Source organism: Bos mutus, chromosome 5 (assembly GCF_027580195.1).
Source record: "Bos mutus isolate GX-2022 chromosome 5, NWIPB_WYAK_1.1, whole genome shotgun sequence".
Lineage (NCBI taxonomy): Eukaryota > Metazoa > Chordata > Mammalia > Artiodactyla > Bovidae > Bos > Bos mutus.
This window is the reverse complement of record NC_091621.1, coordinates 16266951-16293228: the sequence shown is the minus strand read 5'-3', so window position 1 is coordinate 16293228 and position 26278 is coordinate 16266951. Positions and strand designations below refer to the sequence as shown.

The following is a 26278-nucleotide window of genomic DNA, read 5'->3' as shown; positions in this document are numbered from 1 at the left end:
GGAGACCTGGGTTCAGTCCCTGGGTCCGGAACATCACCTGGAGAAGCAAATGGCAACCCAGTCTAGTATTCTTGCCTGGAAAATCCCATGGATGGAGGAACCTGGTTAGGCTGCAGTCCATGGGGTTGCAGAGTTGGACACGACTGAGTGACTTCACTCACTCACTCATATATATATATATATGTATGTGTATATGTATATGTATCATGTCTTCTTTATTCCTCTGTTTATGGACGTTTAGGTTGCTTCCATGTCCTGGCTATTGTAAATAGTGCTGCACTGAACATTGGGATGCAGGTATCTTTTTGAATTATGGTGTTCTCCGGGTTTATACCTAGGAGTAGGACTGCTGGGTCATGTGGTAGTTCTGTTTTTACTTTTTTAAGGAACCTACATACTGTTCGTGGGGCTTCCCTGGAGAAGAATCCGCCTCCAGGGCTCAGTGGTAAAGAATTGGCCCGCCAGTGCAGGAGATGCAGGTTTGATCCCTGGGTGGGGAAGATGCCCTGGAGAAGGAAATGGCAACTGACTTGAGTATTCTTTCCTGGGAAATCCCATGGACAGAGGAACCTGGCACGCTACAGCTCATGGAGTTGCAGAGTTGGACATGACTTAGTGACTAAACAACAAACAATACTGTTCACCATAGTGGCTGTACCATTTTACATTCCCGCCAACAGTGTGGGAGGGTTTTCTTTTCTCCATACCCTCTCTAGCGTTTATTATTTGTAGGTTTTTTGATGATGGCCTTTTGACCAGTGTGAGGTGATACGTCGTTGTAGTTTTGATTGCCTTTCTGTAGTAAGGCAAATGTTGAGGATATTGAGGATGTTTTCATGTGCTTACTGGCCCTCTGTATGTCTTATTTGGAGAAATATCTATTTAGATCTTCCACCCATTTTTTGATTGATTTTTTTTTAATTGGGCTTCATGAGCTGCTTATATATATTTGGAGCTTAATCCCTTGTCTGTTGCTTCATTTGCAAATACTTTCTTCCATTCTGAGGGTTGCCATTTTGTTTATGATTTCCTTTGCTGTGCAAAAACTTTAATAAAATAACTTAGTTTATTTCTAATTGGTATTTTTGATTGTGCATCTGTGAGGCAGTGGGAAAAGAAGGAAAAAACTGACTTGCAGACCAGTCAAGTTCTCACTTGATCTTTTGGAGGTAATGTTTTTTGATAATATTTATATATCTGTTTTTGGCTGTGCTGGGTCTTCGTTGCTGTGTGGGCTTTTCTCTAGTTACAGCCAGTGGGGCCTACTCTTTGTTGTGGTGCGGAAGCTTCTCATTTCAATGACTTCTCAGTCTCTAGGGCATGTGGACTTCAGTAGTTGTGGTTCCTGGGCTTAGTTGCTCTGCAGCATGTGGGATCTTCCTGTACCAGGGATCAAACCATGTCTCCCCTTGGCAGGTGGATTCTAACACTGAGCCACCAGGGAAGCCCTGGAGGTAATATTTTTAAGTTAATTTTTATTGGAGTATATTTGTTTTGCAATGTTGTGTTTCTCCTGTATAGTGAAGTTAATCAGTTACACACACACACACACACACATATTTATATGTATATCCCACCCTTTTTAGATTTCCTTCCTGTTTAGGTCACCACAGAGCTCTGAATAGAGTTCCCTGTGCTATACAGTAGGTTCTGATTAGGTTTCTGTTTTATATATAGTAGTATGTATATATATGTCAATCCCAACGTCCCAATTCATCCCATCCAGCCCCTTCCCCTTTGATATCCGTAAGTTTTTTCTCTACGTCTGTATTTCTGCTTTGCAAATGAGTTCATCTGTACCATTTTTCTAGATTCCACATAAAAGCATTAATATACGGTATTTGTTTTTCTGTTTGACTTAACTCCACTCAGCACGATGATCTCTTAAGTCTATCTATGTTGCTGCAAATGCACTGTTTCGTTCCTTTTCATGACTGAATAATATTCCACTGTATATATATATTTCACATGTTCTTTATCCATTCCTCTGTTAATGGACATTTAGGCTGCTTCCATGTCCTGGCTATTATAAGTAGTGCTGCAGTGAATGTTGGGATGTATGTATCTTTTTCTGTGTGTGGGGGAATATAATTGCTTTACAATGTTATGTCAGTTTCTGCTGTACAGCAAAGTGAATTAGCTGTTTGTATACATATATCCCCTCCCTCTTGAACCTCTTTCTCTCCCATCCCACTCCTTCCTTCCACTGCTGTAGGTCGTCACAGAGGACCAAGCTGAGCTCGCTTGTTATACTGCAACTTCCCACTAGCTATTTTACACACATTAATGTGTGTGTATACATTATATATTATGTAGATTATTACATATACATATATACATTATATACATTATGTACAATGTATATATGTCAGTCCTGCACTGCAGTTTGTCTTAACCTTCAGCTCCTTCCCCATGTGTCCATAGTCTGTTCTCTACATCTTTGTCTTTAATCCTGCCTTGCAAACAAGCTTATCTTTCTAGATTCCATACATATGAATTAATATACGATACTTGTTTTTCTAACTTACTTCACTCTGTATGACAGAGTCTTGGTCCACCCACATCACTGCAAATGACCTAGTTTCACTATTTTTTATGGCTAATAGTTCATTGTATATATGTACCACATTTTTGTCCATTCATCTGTCAATGGATATTTAGGTTGCTTCTGTGCTCTGGCTATTATAAATAGTGCCGCAGTGAACATTGGGGTACGTGTGTCTTTTTGAATTATGGCTATTATGGTTTTCTCAGGGTATATGCATAGTAGTGGGATTGCTGGTTCATGTATTATTTCTGTCTTTAGGGGTTTTTTTTTAATATTTATTTATTGTTGTGCTAGGTCTTTGTTGCTGTGTGTGGACTTTCTCTAGTTGGGGAGAATGGGAACTGCTCTCTAGTTGCGATGCATGGGCTTCTCATTGCAGCGGCTCCTCTTGTTGTGGGGCACAGGCTCTAGGCATGTGGGCTTCAGTAGCTGCACCTCACAGGCTCAGTAGCTATGGCGCGCTACTCTGCCGAGGCACGTAGGGCCTTCTTGGACCAGGGATCAAACCTATGTCCCCTGCGTTGGCAGGCAGATTCTTAACCTGGACCATCAGAAAAGTCCCTCTTTTTAGCTTTTTGAGGAACCTCCATACTGTTCTCCACTGTGGCTGTACCAATTTACATTTCCACCAACAGTTTAGGAGGGTTTTCTTTTCTCCACACCATCTTTAGCATTTATTGTTTGTAGATTTTTTTATTTCTTTCTTTCTTTTTTTTTTAAATTTTATTTGTGTGTGTGTGTGTGTGTGTGTGTTTATTTTTAGATTTTTTGATGATGGCCATTTTGGAGGTAATTTTGCTCCCACTGCTAGTTTTCTATATAATTCTCGTCTAGTGTACAGCATAGAGGTAAACTTTTAACTTAATTATTAAGTAGTTTCCTTTGCCACTTGATTCATTATCTACCTTATGTGATGTTTTTTGTGTGTTTCATGTTGATAACAACATTTGTGCTGCAGTGTTTATTATTAATAATGATCAAAACCATGTTTCATATCTGCAAAGCATTTTCTTTTTCCTAAAAGCTCATCAAACCTTAAAGTGGTCAACATTCATATTAAAAGATAGATTTTCCAAGGATGCAGTTCATGTTTTTATGGGGGCAGTGTTTTTGGTGCATGTGCCAGTTGCAAGGACTTCTATCAGTTTTTAAGACTTTGCATGGTTTTGACACGTGGGCAACACTGTGGGTGTTCTTTATGCCTTGGAGAAGAGTGGCTCAGACTTCTGTAAGCTTTCTAACAGAACGAGGAGGGAAGTAATCAAGGCAGTGACAGCTCATACTTAATAAGTGATATATTTGAAATATAGTTTTCTTCCTATGCTCACAAATTATGTTGTCTCCTTTGTGATTCTGTGGGAAAAGGGAAAAAGATCTAGGACAGTAACCAGCTGCTAACTAGCAGGAAGCAGTGTGCTGTGACTGTGTAGAAGGCGAACGGTCACTTAGTGTTTCTGAACTATTGGTGGAGCTGCTCCCAGCAGCCATCAACATCAGTGGGAAGAATATGGTGGACCTTGTTAGTTTAATGGATTTCTTTTCATACTGGAGCGTTTGTCACTTTTGACCCTTCTCTTTCTTAAAATGTTTCAGTGATACTACTTTCTTTTCCACTTGCATTCCTGGCCCTTTGTCCCCTCCTCATCCCTTAAATATGTATTTTCCTTAAGGTTACTATTGTATTCTCTCTCTTTACCTCTGATTCTTAAACCTTAATGGCATAGCATCTCTTGGAGAGTTTAAGAATGTTTCTTACAGAAGCCTTCATGATCTCACCACTGCCAACTGCTGTGACTTACCTTGTGCCTCATTTCCCTGTTCTTACTATTCTTTCATTACAGTTCTGTTTTATTTGCTCCATAGCACTTACCACTATCTTAGTTATCTTGTTTGTTTTCTTGTCTATAGTCTGGCCATAGCCAAAACCTCAAACCTATAAGTACAGGGGTCTTGTTTATTTCATAGTTGCTGTATTCTTTATGCCTAGAATGGTCTTTGAGCACACGTTTTTGGAATAAATGAATTAGTGAATGGGTGAAACATGGGTTCCTGGGCTTATGCCCAGGGATTTTGACTTAATAGGCTTGGGATGGAGCCCAGGAATTTGTGTATTAACAAACATTCCAGGTATTTGTGATGTCTCTGGTCAGCTGTCTTGGATAACATTTAGAAGAATATTGTTCTACATAGTTTGTTACATATCCACCCTGGTAGCTTCACTTGGCATCTTTTATAAGCTGGCAATTTGTAATTCTCTGTGTCCAGTTTTGATCTTTTACCTGAGCTGCTGCTGCTAAGTTGCTTCAGTTGTGTCGGACTCTGTGTGACCCCATAGATGGCAGCCCGCCAGGCTCCCCCGTCCCTGGGATTCTCCAGGCAAGAACACTGGAAGAGGCTGCCATTTCTTTCTCCATTTACCTGAGCACTAGGCTTATTTATTCAGTGATCTCTTGAACATCTCCATATGACTGCCACACAGCATCTCAGACTCAGTATGACCAAAGCATAAATGAATTCTTTTTTCTTTGAATTATACTACCTAGTTATGTAAGCTGGAAACCTGGATATCATACTTTAGTCATTCTTACTCTTTGATATTAAGTAATCATGCAGTTAGGTACCCTCACACACACACACACACACACACACAAACACACACAATTGGGATCGTGGAGTCTTAGCCACTGGATTACCAGGGAAGTCCATATACACACACATTAAAATCTAGCTTGTTTTATCTCACCTACCTTATATTTTGCTCCTTTTCCCTTTGCTTTCAGGGTTAGGCTTCAGCTACAGATGAATTACTTGTTCTTTTACTTTCCCTGTTCTAACACCTTGCCACCCTTGGGTACACCATTGTTTCAACAGGACACCTCTGCACCCCAAAACAACAGATGCCCTCCTTGGCTTAGATGTAATGTTCTGGAACCCTTGAGGGCATCCCAGACTTCTCATTTTGTCTGCCTTTTTTGAACCAGTTTTCACAAATCTGGATTCCTCTTTGTCTTTAGTTTACCATATTTCCCTCTGTACATTCCATTCTGAGTTTCCTGCTCACAGTGAAGTTAAATTTTCTAGAATCGTCATTTCTCTAGTGCCAAAAGAGCTCTCTAGAGCGTGTGATTTTTGTCTTATTCCTTTACTAGGTGTAAAGGAGAAGAGAAGAGAAGAAAAATAATTAGATAATTTGAGGTACATGTTGTAGAGGTCTGTTGTCTAGATTGTGATTTGGCCAGTTTTTTGTTTTTTTGGCTGTGCCACGTGGGATCTTAGTTCTCCAACCAGAGGTTGCATTGAACCTGTGCTCTTGCAGTGGAAGCATATGGTGCGGTGGTGGCATTAGCGCTTTTCAGTGCATCTCATTGATTTGCTGAGCATGTTTTTCAGATGTAATGGTTTTTGCTGGATTCAGAAAGCAGTCGTGAATCAGACTGGCAGCAGACCCCCCAAACAGTGACCGAGACCTTTTTTTGCAAGTTTGGCTTTGGGAAGTGCTTTGCAGCTTCTCGGTCCTCCCACTGAGCTGGTCATCACTGATCATTGTATACAGTCCACTTTTTGTTGCCCGTCACAATTTGATCGAGAAATGGTTCATCATTGTTGCATAGACTACGAGACGATGACACTTAAAAAGGACACTTTTTTGATTTTCAGTCAGCTTTTGAGGCACTCACTTATCAAGCTTTTTTACCTGTCCAGTTTGCTTCAAATGCTGAATGAATGGTCGACATTGAGTTCTTTGGCAACTTCTCGTGTAGTTATAAGAGGATTAGCTTTGATGATTGCTCTCAGTTGGTCATTGTCAACTTCCAGTGGCAGGCACAGTGCTCCTCATCTTCAAAGCTCTCTTCTCCTTTGCAAAACTTCTTGAACCACCACTGCACTATGTATTCATTAGTAGTTCCTGAGCCAAACGCGTTGTTGATGTTGCAAGTTGTCTCTGCTACTTTCCAAAACATTTTGAACTCGAATAAGGAAATCACTCAAATTTGTTTTTGTCTAACATATGCTTAGTCTAAAATAAGTATAAAATAAATGGCAAGTAATAAGTCATTAGCAAAAAAACATAAAGCAAGAAATGCATAACATAACCACATTTATTTAAGAATGTATTCCAATATCAAACGGCAAAGTTCAGCCGTGCAAAACCACAATTACTACTGTACCAACCTAATATTTAAGCATTAGATGAGTTACTATTGTTAAAACAATCCCCTACTCCACGTTAGATAAGAGTTTCCTTCATTGCATGTAGACAAAGCGGGCTATAGGCAGGATAAACACATACTAGTCTAATATATCGGAGAAGGCAGTGGCACCCCACTCCAGTACTCTTGCCTGGAAAATCTCATGGACAGAGGAGCCTGGTGGGCTGCCGTCTATGGGGTCGCACAGTCGGACACGACTGAAGCGACTTAGCAGCAGCAGCAGTAGCAGCAGCAGTCTAATATATCACTGTGTCCTGTGAAACCTAGTCAGCATTAGTGGATTTTTACTAACAAATGAACCCTCTTTCAGATTCATGACACACACACACACACACACACACGCTTTTTTCACAGATAAATTTGGTCATATATTGCTGCTGCTGATGCTAAGTCGCTTCAGTCATGTCTGACTCTGCAACCCCATGGACTGCAACCCACCAGACTCCTCTGTCCATGGGATTGTCCAGGCAAGAGTACTGGAGTGGGTTGCCATTGCCCTTTCCGGCTCAATATGACCAGTGAGTAAAATAAGACATCTCTTTATGAATGTCTTTTTACATTATAATTAGCTTTCTCTCCCAACATTTATCATAAAATTTTCAAGCATACTGAAGAGTTGAAAGAATTTTACAGTTAATGTCCCTAACTCACCTCTACTACTACTACTAACTCGCTTCAGTCGTGCCTGACTCTGCTCGACCCCATAGACGGCAGCCCACCAGGCTGTGCTGTCCCTGGGATTCTCCAGGCAAGAACAGTGGAGTGGGTTGCCATTTCCTTCTCCAATGCATGACAGTGAAAAGTGAAAGTGAAGTCGCTCAGTCGTGTCCGACTCTTAGCGACCCCATGGATTGCAGCCTACCAGGCTCCTCCATCCATGGGATTTTCCAGGCAAGAGTACTGGAGTAGGGTGCCATTGCCTTCTCCAAACTCACCTCTAAGAGCCAATAATTAGTATTGTGCTGCATTTGCTATAGCACATATCCTAGCAATATTTTTAACTGTAAAAAACCAGGAAGACAAAGAGGGTTTGCCCTTTGAGTATTTTCCCTATATGGTAATGCAAAAATATTTTTTCTTTCTTCTTAACTAAATGAATATGATGGCTGAAAAATTAAGCGTAATTGACTGTTAAGATAGGATGACTGAAAGGAATCAAACCTGTTTAGTTTCTGTGTAGGCTTTGTGAGGGAGTAAAATCAGAGCCAGTGCTTGAGACTTGAATTTTTAACCTTATTTGAGGTTCTTCGAGGCTTTTCTGTGTTTACCCTCATGAACTCTGCTGAATCAGTGTCTTTATATGTAAAATGGAGTTGATGGTCTGTTGCCTTTTAGGATACAGGAAAATTGACTTTTGGAGGTATCTTAAGGTTAAGTATGATAATACTTCTTGATACATCTACTGATTTAAAATGTAAACACTTGAGATTGAAGCTGCCCTTAATGAATTCTTAGGCTAGCTTCAATATTGTACTTCACCTATAGTTAGTAGGTGATACAGAAGAGAGGCAAAGAGGTATCTACGGATACTAATGAGCATACTTTCCATATACCTGGGATGTATTTACATCTCTTTGGTGGCCACAATCAGAAAGTGAAAGTCGCTCACTCGTGTCCGACTCTACGACCCCATGGACTATGCAGTCCATGGGATTCTCCAGGCCAGAATACTGGAGTGGGTAGCCTTTCCCTTCTCCAGGGGATCTTCCCAACCCAGGGATTGAACCCATGTCTCCTCCATTGCAGGCAGATTCTTTACCAGCTGAGCCACAAGGGAAGCCCAAGAATACTGGAATGGGTAGTCTATCCCTTCTCCAGGAGATCTTCCTGACCCAGGAATCGAACCAGGATCTTCTGCACTGCAGGCAGATTCTTTACCAATTGAGCTACCAGGGAAGCCTTCATAGAAGGATAATCTATGTTAAATATGATCAAATCACTAGTCTCTAAATGACGTTCTCTAGTGCTATTAAATAACAGAACAGCATTGAAGTTAATATTTGCAGAGATAAAATGGTGCTTTATTTCCATGCTTTGTTTTTTTTCTTTTTCTTCCTTTTTCTCTTTGGAATTAACATTGCTTTCATAAATGTTTTTCTGCCTATTAGTTTGTTAGAGGTTGGGAAATAGCAACTGTCTTTTCAATTTAGTAGACTGACTGGATTCAGCTATAGAATCTATTCAGATCCATAATGTGTTTTAGGCCATGAGTCTCTTCTGTTCTTTCTGTTCTATCTTGTCCTTTATTATAGACTTGTGCTTTGTTCATTTCCCAAAGTAGAATACACAGATTTAGCTATACACATACATGTGCACATACAGTGCCACCTGAGGCCCTCTGAAAAGATTATCGATTTTCTAAGTCTATTTCTTAAAAAAAAAAAATTATTTTTGGCTGTGCTGGGTCTTTGTTTCTGCACATGGGCTTTCTCTAGTTGTGGTATGTGGGCTTCTTATTGCAGTGGCTTCTCTTATTGCGGAGCACAGGCTCTAGTCACTTGGACTTCAGTAGTTGCAGCGTGTGGGTTCAGTAGTTATGGCTCATGGGCTCTAGAGCTTAGGCTCAGTCGTTGTGGCTCATGGCATTAGTTGCTCTATGGCATGTGGAATCTTACCAGACCAGGGATCAAACTGATGTCCCTTGTATTGCAAGGCAGATTCTTAGCCACCGGACCACCAGGGAAGCCTGGTTATAGATTTTCAATTAAGAATTACCAGCATTCGCTTGCTACTGTTTCATGTTACAAACCCAGCATTTCCTTTGTTGTACCATGAGCCTAGTACATTTCTAAGGTACAGTATTAGCTTAGAAATCAGAGGAACTCAGTTTACTATTGGTCTTTGTTAGAATAAACATTACCCATATGTTTTCTGTCCAGGTTAGTTCTTTCGTAGAAGGTATTCTCTTAGTTTCTGGTTCTTCTCTATTTTTACAATAGAAAGAGTGATCTTTAAGTGAGGTTTACAGAACTGCTTCCAAAGTAATACGTCAAGAAGATTTATGAAAAGAACAACTTATTCATTTACTCAGCTGTTTAATAGGTACCTGTGATAGATTATCTACTAACGATAATAAGATAGATGCGACATCGTCCTTATTGTCAAGGATTATCATCATTCTCTATTGTCCCTATTTCATGTTTTATTTTTATAGATTACAAAAAAGTAAATACACTACAAGGTCATGAGTGTTACAGTTCAGTTCAGTTGCTCAGTCGTGTCTGACTCTTTGCAACCCCATGGACTGCAGCATGCTGGGTCTCCCTGTCCATCACCAACTCTCAGAGTTTACCCAAGCTCATGTCCATTGAGTTGGTGATGCCATCCAACCATCTCATCCTCTGTCGTCCCCTTCTCCTCCTGTCCTCACTCTTTGCCAGCATCAGGGTCTTTTCAAATGAGTCAGCTCTTCGCATCATGCGGCCAAAGTATTGGAGTTTCAGCTTCAACATCCAGTGTTTAATATCCACATGCCACAGAGCAACATCCAGTGTTCTTCAAAAGAATACTCAGGACTGATCTCCTTTAGGATGGACTGGTTGGATCTCCTTGCAGTCCAAGGGACTCTCAACAGTCTTCTCCAACACCACAGTTGAAAAGCATCAGTTCTTTGGTGCTCAGCTTTCTTTATAGTCCAACTCTCACATGCATACATGACTACTGGAAAAACCATAGCTTTGACTAGACGGACCTTTGTTGGCAAAGTAATGTCTCTGCTTTTGAATATGCTGTTTAGATTGGTCAGACTTTTCTTCCATGGAGCAAGTGTCTTAATTTCATGGCTGCAGTCACCATCTGCAGTGATTTTGGAGCGCAAGAAAATAAAGTCTGCCACTGTTTCCACTGTTTCCCCATCTATTTGCCATGAAGTGATGGGACCGGATGCCATGATCTTAGTTTTCTGAATGTTGAGTTTTAAGCCAACTTTTTCATTCTTCTCTTTCACGTTCATCAAGAGGCTCTTTCGTTCTTCTTCACTTTCTGCCATAAGGGTGGTGTCATCTGCATATCTGAGGTTATTGATATTTCTCCCGGCAATCTTGATTCCAGATTGTGCTTCTTCTAGTCCAGCATTTCTCATGATGTACTCTGCATATAAGTTAAAGAAGCAGGGTGACAATATATAGCCTTGACGTACTCCTTTCCCTATTTGGAACCAGTCTGTTGTTCCATGTCCAGTTATAACTGTTGCTTCCTGACCTGTATACAGGTTTCTCAAGAAGCATGTCAGGTGGTCTGGTATTCCCATCTCTTGAAGAATTTTCCACAGTTTATTGTGATCCACACAGTCAAAGACTTTGACGTAGTCAGTAAAGCAGAAATAATTGTTTTTCTGGAATTCTCTTGCTTTTTTGATGACCCAGCGGATATTGATGATTTGATCTCTGGTTCCTCTGCCTTTTCTAAAACCAGCTTGAACATCTGAAAGTTCACAGTTCACATGTTGTTGAAACCTGGCTTGGAGAATTTTGAGCATTACTTTACTAGCGTGTGAGATGAGTGTAATTGTATGGTAGTTTGAGCATTCTTTGGCATTGCCTTTCTTTGGGATTGGAATGAAAACTGACCTATTCCAGTCTGGTGGCCACTGCTGAGTTTTCCAAATTTGCTGGCATATTGAGTGCAGCACTTTAACAGTAGCATCTTTTAGGATTCGAAATAGCTCAACTGGTATTCCATCACCTCCACTAGCTTTGTTCATAGTGATGCTTCCTAAGGCCCACTTGACTTCGCATTCCAGGATGTCTGGTTCTAGGTGAGTGATCATACCATTGTGATTATCTGGGTCATGAAGATCTTTTTTGTACAGTTCTCCTGTGTATTCTTGCCACCTCTTCTTAATATCTTCTGCTTCTGTTAGGTCCATACCATTTCTGTCCTTTATTGTGCACACCTTTGCATGAAATGTTCCCTTGGTATCTCTAATTTTCTTGAACAGATCTCTGGTCTTTCCCATTCTATTATTTTCCTCTATTTCTTTGCACTGATCACTGAGGAAGGCTGTCTTATCTCTCTTTGCTCTTCTTTGGAACTCTGCATTCAAATGGGTATATCTTTCCTTTTCTCCTTTGCTTTTTGCTTCTCTTCTTTTCACAGCTATTTGTAAGGCCTCCTCAGACAGCAGTTACAAGGTGGTAATAAAATGTAATATGAGAGCAAGGAGAAAGAATGCTTAATTCTAAATGACGGGTTCAGAATCAACTTTTCAGAGAAGGTAAAATTTGAATTAGTCTCAGTGGACTCATTAATTCAACCAGCATATAAATAGCTACAGGATTAGGTGCTGGAGGTATTAAAAAACAAGACGTAGTCCTTACCTTCAAAGAGCATAGACTGAGAAGTCATGATACTGCAGCCTGATGAACTCTGAGCTAGAGGAATGCACAAAGTGCTTGGGAAGCACAATAAAGATCTGTAAAGACTTTCTGTCAGGGAGTTAGGAATCTTGAAGGTGTGATAGGTAGTTAACCTGAAGGAGTTAACAAGGTGGACAGGTACTTATGAGGAAGAGAGTTCTAGGGGAAGAACTACCTACATAAAGGGTGGAGGTGTAGAGCTGAACAGCATACTGCCTTTGTGAAACTTCAAGGACAGGGATGTGCCTTCACATGGGATGTTTATGGGGATTGTTTAGAGAAAAGGCTAGAGAGGTAGGTAGGGGTCTGATCTTGAAGGCCTTATTTCATAGGCTGCAATGAATTTTGTGTTACAGTATGAAAACTACTGAAGGATTGTGTTTTTAAAAGATTGCTTGTAGCAATGTGGGAACTGGATTGAAAAGTAGACTAGAACCAGGGAGTCCAATTTAGAGGCTAATATATAATAAATAATCCAGGTAATAGATTGTGAGGCTCTAATGTGGTCCTGCAAATGCATAGAGATGTACAGATTCAAGAGATGTTTAAAAGGTAGAATCTGTTAGACTTGGAAGTGTGTATGTTGTGTATATATGTGAGTATAGTTGTAAGTGAGAGGGATGAGCTCTTGAATGATTCCTAGTTTTCTGGATTCTATGCCATGGTGGATGGTGACCATCATTTATATGAGTTAGGGATCAGATCAGATCAAATCAGTCGCTCAGTCGTGTCCGACTCTTTGTGACCCCATGAATCACAGCACACCAGGCCTCCCTGTCCATCACCAACTCCCAGAGTTCACTGAGACTCATGTCCATCGAGTCAGTGATGCCATCCAGCCATCTCATCCTCTGTCGTCCTCTTCTCCTCCTGCCCCCAGTCCCTCCCAGCATCAGAGTCTTTTCCAATGAGTCAACTCTTTGCATGAGGTGGCCAAAGTACTGGAGTTTCAGCTTCAGCATCATTCCTTCCAAAGAAATCCCAGGGCTGATCGCCTTCAGAATGGACTGGTTGGATCTCCTTGCAGTCCAAGGGACTCTCAAAAGTCTTCTCCAACACCACAGTTCAAAAGCATCAATTCTTTGGCGCTCAGCCTTCTTCACAGTCCAACTCTCACATCCATACATGACCACAGGAAAAACCATGGCCTTGACTAGATGAACCTTTGTTGGCAAAGTAATGTCTCTGCTTTTGAATATGCTATCTAGGTTGGTCATAACTTTCCTTCCAAGGAGTAAGCGTCTTTTAATTTCATGGCTGCAGTCACCGTCTGTAGTGATTTTGGAGCCCAGAAAAATAAAGTCTGACACTGTTTCCACTGTTTCCCCATCTATTTCCCATGAAGTGATAGGACTGGATGCCATGATCTTAGTTTTCTGAATGTTGAGCTTTAAGCCCACTTTTTCACTCTCCACTTTCACTTTTATCAAGAGGCTTTTGAGTTCCTCTTCACTTTCTGCCATAAGGGTGGTGTCATCTGCATATCTGAGGTTATTGATATTTCTCCCGGCAATCTTGATTCTAGCTTGTGTTTCTTCCAGTCCAGCGTTTCTCATGATGTACTCTGCATATAAGTTAAAGAAGCAGGGTGACAATATACAGCCTTGCTGAACTCCTTTTCCTATTTGGAACCAGTCTGTTGTTCCATGTCCAGTTCTAACTGTTGCTTCCTGACCTGCATACAAATTTCTCAAGAGGCAGATCAGGTGGTCTGGTATTCCCATCTCTTGAAGAATTTTCCACAGTTTATTGTGATCCACACAGTCAAAGGCTTTGGCATAGTCAATAAAGCAGAAATAGATGCTTTTCTGGAACTCTCTTGCCTTTTCCATGATCCAGTGGATGTTGGCAATTTGATCGCTGGTTCCTCTGCCTTTTCTAAAACCAGCTTGAACATCAGGAAGTTCACGGTTCACATATTGCTGAAGCCTGGCTTGGAGAATTTTGAGCATTACTTTACTAGCGTGTGAGATGAGTGCAATTGTGTGGTAGTTTGAGCATTCTTTGGCGTTGCCTTTCTTTGGGATTGGAATGAAAACTGACCTTTTCCAGTCCTGTGGCCACTGCTGAGTTTTCCAAATTTGCTGGCATATTGAGTGCAACACTTTCACAGCATCATCTTTCAGGATTTGGAATAGCTCAACTGGAATTCCATCACCTCCACTAGCTTTGTTTGTAGTGATGCTTTCTAAGGTCCACTTGACTCTAGGTCAGTGATCACACCATCATGATTATCTGGGTCATGAAGATCTTTTTTGTACAGTTTTTCTGTGTATTCTTGCCATCTCTTCTTAATATCTTCTGCTTCTTTTAGGTCCATCCCATTTCTGTCCTTTATCGAGCCCATCTTTGCATGAAATGTTCCTTTGGTATCTCTGATTTCCTTGAAGAGATCTCTAGTCTTTCCCATTCTGTTGTTTTCCTCTGTTTCTTTGCATTGATCACTGAAGAAGGCTTTCTTATCTCTTCTTGCTATTCTTTGGAACTCTGCCTTCAGATGTTTATATCTTTCCTTTTCTCCTTTGCTTTTTGCTTCTCTTCTTTTCACAGCTATTTGTAAGGCCTCCCCAGACAGCCATTTTGCTTTTTTGCATTTCTTTTCCATGGGGATGGTCTTGATCCCTGTCTCCTGTACAGTGTCACGAACCTCATTCCATAGTTCATCAGGCACTCTATCAGATCTAGGCCCTTAAATCTATTTCTCACTTCCACTGTATAATCATAAGGGATTTGATTTAGGTCACACCTGAATGGTCTAGTGGTTTTCCCTACTTTCTTCAATTTAAGTCTAAATTTGGCAATAAGGAGTTCATGATCTGAGCCACAGTCAGCTCCTGGTCTTGTTTTTGCTGACTGTATACAGCTTCTCCATCTTTGGCTGCAAAGAATATAATCAATCTGATTTCGGTGTTGACCATCTGGTGATGTCCATGTATAGAGTCTTCTCTTGTGTTGTTGGAAGAGAGTGTTTGTTATGACCAGTGCATTTTCTTGGCAAAACTCTATTAGTCTTTGCCCTGCTTCATTCCATATTCCAAGGCCAAATTTGCCTGTTACTCCAGGTGTTTCTTGACTTCCTACTTTTGCATTCCAGTCCCCTGTAATGAAAAGGACATCTTTTTTGGGTGTTAGTTCTAAAAGGTCTTGTAGGTCTTCATAGAACCGTTCAACTTCAGCTTCTTCAGCGTTACTGGTTGGGGCATAGACTTGGATTATTGTGATATTGAATGGTTAGGGATGGATGTTTGGAAATAAAGGTGAGGTCTTTGGTTTTGGACTGGTTGAATATGAGGTATCTGTAGAACCCTGTGGAAATATGTAATACGAAATTAGATGCTTCAGTCTGAAGTTGAAGAAAATCAGGGCTGGGGAGAGATTTAGGAGTCAACACCATATACCTTGTAGTTGAAGGGATGGGTTTGGTTCCTCCAAGGATCATGTTAAGACTGAAGAGCTAAAGGCTGAGAGCGCCTTGGAGAATACTGACAGTTAAAGATGTGATTAGTGGCAGGAGCCCTGGAAGAAATATAGGAAGCCAGGAAGGTAGATGGGAATCCAGTAAAGTACTGTGATAGAATTTTAGAGGAGAAACTTTCAAAGAGGAGGAAGGTAATTGCGTTTGTGTGTAGTGGAAATGTCAAGTATAAAAACAGAAAGGACATGAAAGTGTGAGTGTTAGTGTTGGTCAGTCGTGTGACTCTTTGTGACCCCATGGTTTGTAGCCCACCAGGCTCACCTGTCCATGGGATTTCCTAGGCAAGAATACTAGCCATTTCCTTCAGTGGGGGATCTTCCCAACCCAGGGATTGAACCTGCATCTCCTGCATTGCAGGCAGATTCTTTACCGTCTGAGCCACCACGGAAGCCCTTACTTACTGGATTTGGGTCATTGTTGACATCAGTGAGAGCAGGATCACTGGAGTGATGAGGGCAGAGGCAAAATTGCATTGTGTTGAGGAATAAATAAGAGGTGGGAGAAAGTAAACTATTTTTCAGGAAGATTACAGAGAGATGGAGAGAGAGAACAGTAGTGAGAGTAGGTGGAGTTCAGAGAAAAGTTTTTAAAAAAGAATTAATCAACTTATTTATTTTTGGCCATGCTGCATGGCATGTGGGATCTTAGTTTCCTCACCAGGAATTGCGGTGAGGATTGGGGTGAGGGATTGAACCTGCACCCCCTGCATGGGAAGTGTGGAGTTGTAACCACTGGATTGCCAGGGAAGTCCCACGGGAGAGTTTTTTAACGTGAGAGACTTGAGCATATGTATATGTTCAGTGAATGAGCAAGGCGTTAGAGAATGGTGATAATGGAGTGAAGTCCTCGAGTGTGAAGAGAAGATGAACTCCAGAGCAGTTCAGTTCAGTTGCTCAGTTGTGTGCGACTCCTTGCAATACCATGTGCTGCAGCACACCAGGCTTCTCTGTCCATCACCAACTCCCAGAGCTTGTTCAGACTTAGGTCCATTGAGTCAGTGATGCCATCCAATCATCTGATCCTCTGTCATTCCCTTCTCCTCCTGCCTTCAGTCTTTTGTAGCATCAGGGTCTTCTCCAGTGAGTCAGTTCTTCACATCAGTCCTTCCAGTGAATATTCAGGACTGATTTCCTTTAGGATTGACTGGCTTGATCTCCTTGAAGTCCAAGGGACTCTCAAGACTCTTTTCCAACACCAGAGTTCAGAAGCATCAGTTTTTCGGTGTTCAGCTTTCTTTATGGTCCAACTCCCACATCCATACATGACTGCTGGAAAAATCATAGCTTTGACTAGATGGACCTTTGTTGGTAAAGTAATGTCTCTGTTTTTTAATATTCTGTCTAGGTTGGTCATAGCTTTTCTTCCAAGGAGCAAGCGTCTTTTACTTTCATGGCTACAGTCACCATGTGCAGTGATTTTGGAGCCCAAGAAAATAAAGTCTGCCACTGTTTCCATTGTTTCCCCATCTATTTCCCATGAAGTGATGGGATCGGATGCGATAATTTGTTTTTTGAATGTTGAGTTTTAAGCCAGCCTTTTCACTTTCATCAAGAGGCTCTCTAGTTCCTCTTCACTTTCCATAGGGGAGGTAGAATTATTTTTATGTCTTTCATTAAGGTAGAGGAAAAGGTCAAGAAAGGGATGGGGACAAATGCTTGGTCACTGAACAAAGGAGTTTGAGGGAGCTTCTGACTTTAGGGCCTTGATATTCCTTGTGATGGAGGAGACTTATCCTTTTGGGTTAGGGGGCTGGTGTGTTGTAATAAGAGAGTCGGTAAAATAGAGCCCTTGAGAAGAGACAGAAATTTGAATAACTGTTGAGAGAATGGGAAGGATAGTTGCCAAGGGGTTTGTTTGGCTAGGATGGCAAAGGTAGGGTGAGGTGGTATAAGGGTGGGAATGCATTTCAAGCAATAGAAGAGCCTGGGCAAAATCCCAGGAATGTTAAAGACTATGGTGTGTACGGAGAGTTAGCATTATTTTGATTGACTGGAGAGAATATCTGTAGAGCCTAATTTCATGATAGGCTTTAAGAGGTATATTATGGAATTTGAAATATTTTTAGGCAAAGAGGAACCTCTGAAGATTATCATCAGAGAAATGGAATGGTTATTTTACAAGGGTAACTCTGGTACCAGTTTTGAAAAATACAATGGATTAAGAGTAGAGGGAGAGACATTTGTTAGGGGGTTATTATAGTCACGCAGAAGATGTTGAAATCAAGATAGAGATGGGTATGGTGGGTAAGAAACAACCGTCAAATATAGCTTGAAAGAGCAGTTTATTTCTCACACTACATGTTCATCAGGATAGATTAGAATTTTAGTTATTCAGGGATAAAGGCTAAAAGGCCAGCAGAGGAGCTACCATGGGAACATTGCCAGCTGCTTTGCTGGAGGAAAAAAAGAACTCTGGAGGTCTTGTCCCATTAACTGATTTCTCTGCCTATCAATGATGGAAGTGGAGAAGAAGGGACAGGAGCTAAGACGATCAGATGGATCCAGGAGATGGTACCAGAGTTTGGAAATTGGTTAAATATGGGAGGAGAGAGAAGTAATTGTGAACAAATGACTCTCAGTTTCTGTCTTAGGTGACTGGGCGGTGTTAACAGAGATAAGAAAGGGGGCAGGTTTTAGGAGTATCTAATTATATAAGATAGATATTAACAGACCTAAAGGGAGAAGTAGACAGCAATACAGTAATAGGAGACCTTAATTCCCCACTTTTATCAGTGAGTAAGTCATCAAGACAGAAAATCAACAAGGAAACATTAGCCTTAAATTACAAGTTAGACAAGATAGACTTAACAGACATGTATGGAACATTCTATCCAAAAGCAAATGTGTATCCAAATACACATTCTTCTCAAGTGCATTTGGAACATTCTCAAAGATAATATGTTAGGCACAAACAAATCTTAATAAGTTTAAGAAGATTTGAGTCATATTAGCAATCTTTTTGACCACAGTGGTATAAAACTAGAACTCAGTGACAAGAGGAAAACTGCAAAATTCATAAACAGGTAGAGCTTAAGCAACATGCAACTGGATAATCAATGGGTCAAAGAAGAAATAAAAAGAAAAATTAATAAATACTTAGAGACTAATGAATATGGAAATACAATGTACTAAATACAAAACCTATAGAATGAAGCAAAAGAGAAGTTCATTGAGAAAAGGCCAAAGTTAAGAAACAAGGCAGATCTTAAATAACCTAACTTTACACCTCTAGGACTAGAAGAACAAGCTAAATCTAATGTTAGTAGAAGAAAGGAAATAAATATTAGAACTAGAGTAACAATAGCAAAGATGAATGGAACTAGGAGCTAGTTTTTTTTAAAAAAGATAAAATAGACGAAACCTATAGCTAGACTTACTAAGAAAAAAAGAGGACTCAAATAAGAAATCAAAGAGGAGACGTTAACACCTCATATCTCAAGAGACTACTGTGAACAATTACATGCCAACAAATTGGACAACGAAGAAGAAATAGATAAATTCTTAGAAACATACTGCCTACCAAAACTATATCATGAAGAAATAGAAAATCTGAACCAAACCCCATTACCCCATTAGAGATGTACCTCATTTTTTTTTTGAGATTGGCTTTATCGTGCTTCACAGATACTGTGTTTTTTGTTTTTTAAACAAATTGAAGGTTGGTGGCAACCTTGCATTGAGCAAGTCTCGTGGCCCTGTTTTTCCAGTAGCAGTGATTCACTTTGTGTCTTTGTGTCACAAATTGGTAATTCTTACAGTGTTTCAGACTTTTTCATTATTATTTGTTATGGTGATCTGTGTTGAGTAATCTTCTGTGTTACTATTATGTTATCTTGTCATTTTTTAGCAATAAAATATTCTAAAATTAAGGCATGTACATTGTTTTTTTAGATGAAATGATATTGCACGATTAACAGACTACAATATAGTGTAAATGTGCTTTCATATGCACTGAAAGGCCAAAAAATTTGTGACTTGCTTTATTTTGATATTTGCTTTATTACAGTGTTCTGGAGCCAAACCTGTAGTATCTCTAAGGTATACCTATATTAGTAAAGAGATTGAATCTGGATCAAATAATCTTGATTATTGAGTAATCAAAAAACTTCCAACACGCAAAAGTCCAGGACCAGATGGCTTCACTGGTGAATTCTACCAGACATTTAAAGAACTATTAACAATCCTCAAACTCTTCCAAAAAGTAGAATAGGAGGGTACACTTCAAACTCATTTTATGAGGCTAGCATAACCCTGATACAAAAAAACAGACAAGAACACTGGAAGTATAGAAAATTACAGGCCAGTATCCCTGATGAATATGATGCAGAAATTCTCAACAAAATATTAGCAAACTAAATTCAACAGTACGTTAAAAGGATCGTTCACCATAATCAAGTGGGATTCATTCTGGAGCTGCAAAGGTGGGTCAGCATCTGTAGGTCATCAGTGTGATACGTCATATTAACAAAATGAAGGATAAAAATCACATGATCTGCAGTGGTGCAGAAAAAGGATCTGACAAATTTAACATCTGTTATGATACAAACTTTCAACAAAGTGGGTATAGAGGGAATGTACCTCAACATCATAAAATCCAGATTTTTTAAGAAACGTTTTCTTCTATTAAAGCAATTCTTTAAATCAAAATTCTTTGTAAACTCCTCCTATGGATAAAAACCATATATTACAAGCCCTCAGCTAACATACTCAACTGAAGCTGAAAGCTTTTCCTTCCCACTTTTATTTGACATAGTTTTGGTGATTCTAGTCAGTGCAGTTTAGCAAAAACCAGGCAAATAATAAATAAAATTATTAAAAAGGAATGAGTCATTCAGATCAGAAAGAAAGAAGTAAAACTGTCACTGTTTGCAGATGACATGATATTATATATAGAAAATCCTAAACACTACACTGTTAGAATTAATGAATGAATTCAGTAAAGAATTAGAATTAATGAATGAATTCAGTAAAGTTGCAGTATACAAAATAGGTATACAAAATCAGTTGTGTTTCTATATGCTAATAACTCAGAAATTTTCAAAATAATCTCGCTTTCAATTGTAGCATAAAGAATAAAATACCTAGAAGTAAGTTTGACCAAGGAGGTAAAAAACATTTACAGTTTATTATAAGATCTGTAAGACATCAGTGAAAGAAATTGAAGAAGACACAGATTAGTGGAAAGATATTCTCTGCTGATGGATTGGGAGAATTAATATTGTTAAAAAGTCCATACTGAAAAAGGTCCATACCACTGAAACCAATTTACGGATTCAACCCCTATTGTATTTCTCATTACATTTTTTACAGGGCACAAACAATCTAAAATTTGTGTGGAACCACAAAAGACAGTAAATAGCCAAAGAAATCTTGAGAAAGAAGAGCAAAATGAAGGTATCATATTTCCTGATACCAAACTATATTACAAAGCCATAGTAATCAGAGCAATATGGTATTGGCATAGAAACAGATAAGTAGATTAATAGAATAAAGAGCCCAGAAATAAACCTATGCATGCATGGTCAGTTCATTTATGACAACAGAGCCAAAAATGTACAGTGGGCAAATGATGGTCTCTTCAATAAATTGTGTCGGGAAAACTAGACTACTGTATTATACCAGACACAAAAAATGGTTCAGAATGGTTTAGAAACTTGAACATATGACCTGAGACTATAAAACTTCCAGAAAGAAACATAGGGAGTAAGCTCCTTGGCATCAGTATTAGGATTCTTTCGATTTAACACCAAAAGCAAAGGCAGCAAAAGTAAAAATGAATTAAGTGGGACTACATCAAACTAAAAAGTTTTGCACAGAAAGAGAAAGGGAAAGTGAAGTCACTCAGTCGTGTCTGACTCTTAGCGACCCCGTGGACTGCAGCCCACCAGGCTCCGCGTCCCTGGGATTCTCCAGGCAAGGATACTGGAGTGGGTTGCCATTTCCTTCTCCAATACATGAAAGTGAAAAGTGAAAGTGAAGTCGCTCAGTAAGGGAAGCCATCAACAAAATGAAAAAGTCTGCTGTATGGGAGAAAATATTTACTTATCATATACTTGAAAGAGGTATAAATGATTATATATAAAAGTTATAAGGATTTATTGGTACAACACAGGGAATATAGCCAGTATTTTAAGGTAATGGAATATAAACCTTGAAAAATTATGAATCACTATATTGTACACCTGTAGCTTAGGTAATATTGTACATAAACTATACTTCCAAAAAACTCATATATTTAAAAAAAGGTTAATATCCGAAATGTTCTCATGCAGCTCAATAGAAAAAAGACCAGTCTGATTTTAAAATGGGCAGAGGAGTGTTGTTAGGAAGTTCACTTTTGGAAATATAGTTGTCTAAATGAATCTGGGGCTCTTCAGAGGGGCCAGAGGTATTTAGATTTTGAAGTACTCTGTACATGAATATTGTTCAATCCATGAGAAGAAATAGGGTCATGGAGACAGACTTACAGAGTGATAAGAAAACTGAGAGGAAACTCCAGGAAATACCAGAATTTAAGAGGCATTTCTGGCCTGAGGGCATTGGATTTTAATGTGAAGATTGATATTTTGGGGACCAAGGCAGGCTATATCTGTTTCTGACATAGAACCCTCTTGTGAGGAAGAAGCAGCTGTAAGCTGTGAAAAGCTGCTGCTTTAACATGGTAGAGTATGTTAGCTCTGTTATTGTGTTGATGGTGGATTTATTTTTATTGGTCCTTAGATGGAATGCATTTTAATTTTTTATTTGAATTTGGATATATTTGGCAATTCATGAAATTTTAGTAGTTTTAGTAAAGTTATTGTAGTAAATTTTAGTAAAGTTATTAATAGCTCATAAGCTAGTTGCCAGGACAGAGAAAGGCTAAAAATTGATCCAGTCTCCCCATACTTAGAAGGAATATAAGTGAACAGAGAATGTGATATCACAGAAGTATAATAGTAGCACATATTAGATGATTTAATCCTTAGAAGGTCGTCCCTGTGGATCAGTACTGTATTATCCCTATTTACAGGCGAGGTTCAGGGAGTGTCTTTTTCTGTTCAAGGTGCTGTAACAAAATACTGGGTGGCTCATCAACAGAAATTTATTTCTCACTCTTCTGGAGGCTGAGAAGTTCAAGATCAAACATGGTCTGATTCTGCTGAGGACCCTTGTCCTGGTTAATAGCCTTCATCTTACTGTGTCCTTTCATGGTGAAAGGAGCTAGCAATCTCTCTAAAATCTTTCTGTGTAAGACAGTAAGTTCATGACCTCACCACCCCAGAGGCCTCACCTCTTAATATGTTTGGAGGTTAGGATTTAACATGAATTTTGGGAGGATACATTCAGACCATTGCAGAGAGGTTAAGTTAGGTTATTCATTGTGCAGCCAGGACAACCCACTTTCATGCTGAAGTCTGCACTTGTAAGCATCACCTGGAATTGCTTTTTATTAATAGAACACAGCAAAATTTATACTGGATAGCCAGGAGCTTGGGTTAAAGTTGCTGCTTGTTCTTTTTTACCTCCATGTTTTTATGTGTAATTCCAAACCTGAAGAAAAATTGAAGGAGTGATATAATGAGCACCCATATGATTTTACCTAATATTTATTGAATATTTTGTCACATTTGTGCTTTCACACCTTCTTTACCCACTTCCTCCTTCCCTCTCTTTCCCTCTCTGTCACATTCTACTTCTCACTTCCGCTTCCCTCCCTATACATATACACATTATTATTATTAATTTTTTTTTTAACTGTGTATTAGGAAATTTCAGACATCAGGAAACTTCACCCAGAATTGCTTAAGCATATGTCACCTAGGAACAAGGTATTTTCCTGTATTACTACAATATTGTTATAAAATTCATTATCTTCTTTAAAAGAGTTTACAGTGATATAATAATTATAGTGTATGCTCAAATTTCCTCAATCATATTAATAACTGAGATACTGTTTTATAGCTGTCCTTCCAATCTTGGATTTATTCAAGTATCATGAATTCCACTTATTTTTTATATCTTTTTAGCTTTTTAGTTCAGAGCAGTTCTTTCCATTTTTGTGTCTTCGGTCATTGATACTTTTGAAGAGTTTAGGCCAGTTGTATTGAAGAATGTTTCACAATTTGGATTTGTCATGATTATGCCATGATTTTTTTAAACAGTTTTGACAAGAATACTGTTTAGGTAACGTGTGCTTCTCTGTGCACACAATGTCATTTTGCCGCATTATTGGTGATAAGTTTGATTACTTAGATGAATTGATATAGGCTGCATTTCTTCTTTGTAAAAGTGCCTTTTTCCCTTTGTAATTAATAAAATATCTGTAGGATGGTGCTGTTAAGATTGTATGATTCTTTTTCTCTACGTTTTACCCAGTAGTGTTAGCATTTGTTGGTGATCCTTGCCTGAATTAATTATTACATTGGTGGTTACAAAATGTTGATTTTGTCATTCCTTCTCCATTTACTAGTTGGTGTTACTCTATAAAGGAGAACTTTATTTCTCCTGTTCTTTGTTTTTGAGGATCACTATAGATTTGGTATTAAAAAAAATTCAAAATGTTGCAGTCATTTATCAATGTATAAAATACTGACAGTATTTAGTATTATACATACAACAATTGTTGTCAGTCTGGTCAATCGGAGCGCCTTCAAACTAATTCCTATGCTTTTTTGACTTGCCCTGGTCAGGTTCTGAGAATTTCTTTACATCCTGCCACAACAAGGTATTTTGGGTTCACTCTGTACTTTACTTGCAAGGAACCCTGATTCCTTTAGTGGGGAATGGTTCCTTTAAAGGGGAACTGCTCATATTTAATTATCTATCCTTTGCCATCTTTATGGGGTCAGTTATTTCCAGTACAAAAAAATGAGTGGATTCCAGACCTAAGACCCTTCTGCGTCTTCCTAAAAGTACTCAGTAATAAAGTGTCTAAATTGAATTATTTCTCAGAATGAAGTAATGTTGATGACTTGCCATGGGAAATAATGGGATGTTGTTTAGAAAATTGGCATTGTATTTTTTTTCCTCTAACTTGGTGGTGACATGTGAAGGTGAAAACAAGTATTTGTATCCTTTTTACTCTTATATAATCCATGCTTTTTTTTCTGTGGTGTAGTGACTTAAGAGTTGTTTCCCTCTTCGTTATTTTCTGCTTTCTGAATTAAAATCTCCTTAGATAGGGAACCTTGTAATCCAGCTCTTTAATACTTTGTATTTTGAACCTGCATGTTGTATTCATCTGCACATACACTTTACACATTGGTTTGTGTACACAATCTATGAAACTGACATGAAGTTAGGGTGTTTATTGTATTGAACATTTATGCTGGGGCCTGGTTTTATGGCTCCTTATGAGGTCTGATATTTCAGAAAATCCAAAATAGATTTGGCCTTAGAATTGAGATCTTGTACACCCTAATGACTAATGGCCCAACAACTTGAGAACATCCTGCTATGGGACTCTATGTGAAATGAGACATGTCAGTCCTTTCTACAAAACTTTTTTTCCTTGATTTTTAAAAATTGAAGTATAGTTGATTAACAGTGTTGCGCTAATTTGTGCCTTACAGCAAAGTGTACAAAAAGGTTTTGCATTGAAGGTGAAACTCCTTAAACCTATCTATATATTCCTTTGAAGTGGAAACAAATAAATAAGCTGTAAGGAAATTGCTGTTAACATTAAATTTTTTTTTTTGGCCACGGCATGTGGGATCTTAGTTCCCTGACCAGGGACTGAATTGGTGTCCCCTGCATTGGCAGCATGGAGTCTTAACCACTGGACTGCCAGGGAAGTCCCATGTTTTGTTGAAATATTTAAAACTCTATCCCTGTGGAAGGAACATGGAATATATTTTTGGAGGAGTGATGATGGTCACTTCCAGAAGTTATAGGTAATAAATATTTTAATTACATGGCTTATGTATTTGTTCTTTTATATGTGGATGTCTACTCTAAGAGTATTTTAAAAATTAGCTGCCTGGCAACATAAATGTGCAGATATTAAAATGAATTGCATGCCTTCCAACTATTTCTGTTACTTGGCTAAATTTAGAACCCTGTAGAGCTTCTGCAGAATTGAAATCTCAGGGGATTTTAATAGTGAAGATAGATAATATTTGGCTCTTCGAAATAAGGTAGAAAAAAAATAGCTTCAAATTAATTTTTGCACTGTCACCTGGGCTACTTAATTAAGGCACGGAGGCCAGTGAAAAGTCAAAACTGTTCTGAGAATTTTATTTGACTGTTGCTGAAAATTTGTTGGAGTTTAGATTCTGGGTGGTGAAAGGGATAATTTTTTTCCTCCTCCTAGGTGAATTGCTGGAGGCTATCCACTCTCCTTTCTCCAATGTCTCTTCAGATTATGCTTGATAAGTGCAGTTCTTTATACTTCACCAGGATGGATGAGGCAATACATCTGAGTTAGAGATCAGGTGAGCATTATGGTTGGGTACTGGTGGGTGAGTTTTATGACACTAGAATTGCTTTGCATATATGTGGATTCAGACTAGTCTAGGATATTTTGAGGAAAAACTTATTCAGTGTATATTTAACTGTACGTGAAATAAAAGTCTCTTGATGGAGTTGGATAGACATAAAAAATAGCAAATAAAAGGAATGGTAGTTTGAGTAACTAATTTAAATGTAAGTTAAAATAGGGACAGATTTTATATAGAGTGTATATGATGTGTTTACTACCTGACTTG

The 26278-nt window shown here is 39.0% G+C and overlaps 1 protein-coding gene across 12 annotated transcripts in view; it reads left to right on the top strand.

The window, feature by feature from the left end:
• The window catches only part of R3HDM2 (R3H domain containing 2), a 163188-nt gene that overhangs the window by 6619 nt on the left and 130291 nt on the right, over positions 1-26278 (top strand). For 7 of the 12 annotated variants that reach the window (XM_070370448.1, XM_070370454.1, XM_070370460.1 and 4 more), the window contains exon 2: positions 25885-26005. The exons of the other annotated variants lie outside the window; for them this stretch is intronic. The gene's annotated coding sequence lies outside the window, so the exon portion shown is untranslated. The remainder of the gene's footprint in view (positions 1-25884; positions 26006-26278) is intronic. 12 annotated transcript variants of the gene reach the window in all.